This window comes from Procambarus clarkii, chromosome 37 (genome assembly GCF_040958095.1).
Source record: "Procambarus clarkii isolate CNS0578487 chromosome 37, FALCON_Pclarkii_2.0, whole genome shotgun sequence".
Taxonomy (NCBI): domain Eukaryota; kingdom Metazoa; phylum Arthropoda; class Malacostraca; order Decapoda; family Cambaridae; genus Procambarus; species Procambarus clarkii.
This window is the reverse complement of record NC_091186.1, coordinates 5,494,531-5,498,143: the sequence shown is the minus strand read 5'-3', so window position 1 is coordinate 5,498,143 and position 3,613 is coordinate 5,494,531.

The following is a 3,613-nucleotide window of genomic DNA, read 5'->3' as shown; positions in this document are numbered from 1 at the left end:
ACTAGTCACACATCAGTCACACACCAGTCACACAGAAGTAAAACACCAGTCACACGCTAGTCACACACAAGTCAAACACCTGCCACACATCAGTCACACACCAGTCACACATCAGTCACACATCACTCACACACCAGACGCATATCAGTCACACACCAGTCACACACCAGTCACACATCAGTCAAACACCAGTCACACATCAGTCACACACCAGTCACACAACAGTCAGACTCAAGTAACACACCAGTCACACAACAGTCAGACTCAAGTAACACACCAGTCACACACCAGTCACACACATGTCACACATCAGTCACACACCAGTCACACATGAGTCACAAACTAGTCACACACAAGTCACGCATCAGTCACACACCAGTCACACACTAGACACACAAGCCACACATCATTCACACACAAGTCACAATCAGTTACACATCAGTCACACATCAGTCACACATCAGTCACACATCAGTCACACATCAATCACTTATCAGTCACACATCAATCACACAACAGTCACACATCAGTCACACACCAGTCGCATATCAGTCACAAATCAGCCAAACATCAGTCACACATCAGTCACACATCAGTCACACACAAGTCAAACACCAGTCACACACCAGTCACACACCAGTTTAACACAAGTCAGACACCAGTCACACACAAGTCACACATCAGTCACACACAAGTCACACATCAGTCACACACAAGTCACACACCAGTCACACATCAGTCACACACCAGTCACACACCAGTCACATATCAGTCACACACCAGTCACACATCAGTCACACATCAGTCACACACAAGTCAAACACCAGTCACACACCAGTCACACACCAGTTTAACACAAGTCAGACACCAGTCACACACAAGTCACACATCAGTCACACACAAGTCACACACCAGTCACACATCAGTCACACACCAGTCACACACTAGTCACACATCAGTCTCACACAAATCACACACCAGTCAAACACCAGTCACACACCAGTCACACACAAGTCACACACCAGTCAAACACAAGTCACACACCAGTCACACACAAGTCCCACATCAGTCACAAATCAGTCACACACCAGTCACACACCTGTCACACACCAGTCACACACAAGTCACACATCAGACACACACCAGTCACACACAAGTCACACACCAGTCACACACAAGTCACACACCAGTCACACACCAGTCACACACCAGCCAAACATAAGTCACACATCAGTCACACACCAGTCACACATCAGTCACACACCAGTCACACACAAGTCACACACCTGTCACACATATGTCACGTACCACTCACACACAAGTCAAACACAAGTCACACACCAGTCATACACCAGTCACACATCAGTCACACACCAGTCACAAATCAATCACACACAAGACACACACAAGCCACACATCAGTCACTCATCAGTCACACACCAGTTACACACAAGTCACATATCAGTCACACACAAGTCAAACAACAGTCGCACACCAGTCACACATCAGTCACACATCAGTCACACACAAGTCACACACCAGTCATACATCAGTCACACAAGTCACACACCAGTCTCACTCAAGTCACACACAAGTCACACTCAACTCACACACAAGTCACAAACCAGTCACACAGAAGTCACACACAAGTCACAAACCAGTCACACAGAAGTCACACACCAGTCACACACCAGTCACACACCAGTCAAACACAAGTCGCACATTAGCCACACACCAGTCACACATCGGTCACACAACAGTCACACACAAGTCACACACAAGTCGCACACCAGTCACAAACCAGTCACACACCAGTCACACACAAGTCACACACAAGTCGCAAACCAGTCGCACACCAGTCACACACAAGTCGCACTTTAGCCACACACCAGTCACACATCAGTCACACATCAGTCACACACCAGTCACACATCAGTAACACACCAGTCACACATCAGTCACACACCAGTCACTGACAAGTCACACACCAGTCACACACAAGCCACACACAAGTCACACACCAGTCACACAGCAGTCACACACAAGTCACACACCCGTCACACACGTCACCCATCAGTCACACATCAGTCATACACAAAGTCACACATCATTCACACACAAGTCACACACAAGTCACACACCAGTCACACACCAGTCACACATCAGTCACACATCAGTCACACATCAGTCACACATCAGTCACACATCAGTCACACATCAGTCACACACCAGTCACACACCAGTCACATATCAGTCACACTCCAGTCACTCACCAGTCACACATCAGTCACACACAAGTCACATCCGTCACACACAAGTCACAAACAAGTCACACACCAGTCACACATCAGTCATACACAAGTCAAACACCAGTCACACACCAGTTTAACACAACTCAGACACCAGTCACACATCAGTCACACACCAGTCACACACCAGTCACACACAAGTCACACATCAGTCACACATCAGTCACGCACAAGTCAAACACAAAGCACACATCAGTCACACACAAGTCACACATCAGTCACACATCAGTCACACATCAGTCACACACCAGTCACACACCAGTCACACACCAGTCACACACCAGTCACACACCATTCACACACCAGTCACACACAAGTCACACGTCAGTCACACATCAGTCACACACAAGTCACACATCAGTCAAACACCAGTCACACACCAGTCTCACACCAGTCACACACAAGTCACACACAAGTCACTCACTAGTCACACACCAGTCACAAACCAGTCGCACACCAGTCACATACAAGTCACACACAAGTCACACACCAGTCACACACAAGTCACACACCTGTCACACACCAGTCACACTCCAGTCACACACCAGCCACACATCACTTACACATCAGTGACACACCAGTCACACACCAGTCACACACCAGTCACACACCAGTCACACACCAGTCACACATCAGTCACACACCAGTCACACATCAGTCACACACCAGTCACACACAAGTCACACACCAGTCGCACACAAGTCGCACACCAGTCACACACCAGTCACACACCAGTCACACACAAGTCACACACCAGTCACACACCAATCAAGCACCAGTCACACACCAGTCACACTCCAGTCACACATCAGTCACACACCAGTCACACACTAGTCACACACCAGTCACACACAAGTCATACACAAGTCACACACCAGTCACACACCAGTCACACTCCAGTCACACATCAGTCACTCACAAGTCGCACACAAGTCACACACCAGTCACACACCAATCAAACACCAGTCACACACCAGTCACACTCCAGTCACACATCAGTCACACCAGTCACACACAAGTCACACACCAGTCACACACAAGTCACACACCAGTCACACACCAATCAAACACCAGTCACACACCAGGCACACTCCAGTCACACATCAGTTACACACCAGTCACACATCAGTCACACATCAATCACACACCAGTCACACATCAGTCACACACCAGTCACACACCAATCAAACACCAGTCACACACCAGGCACACTCCAGTCACACATCAGTCACACTCCAGTCACACATCAGTCACACCAGTCACACACAAGTCACACACCAGTCACACACAAGTCACACACCAGT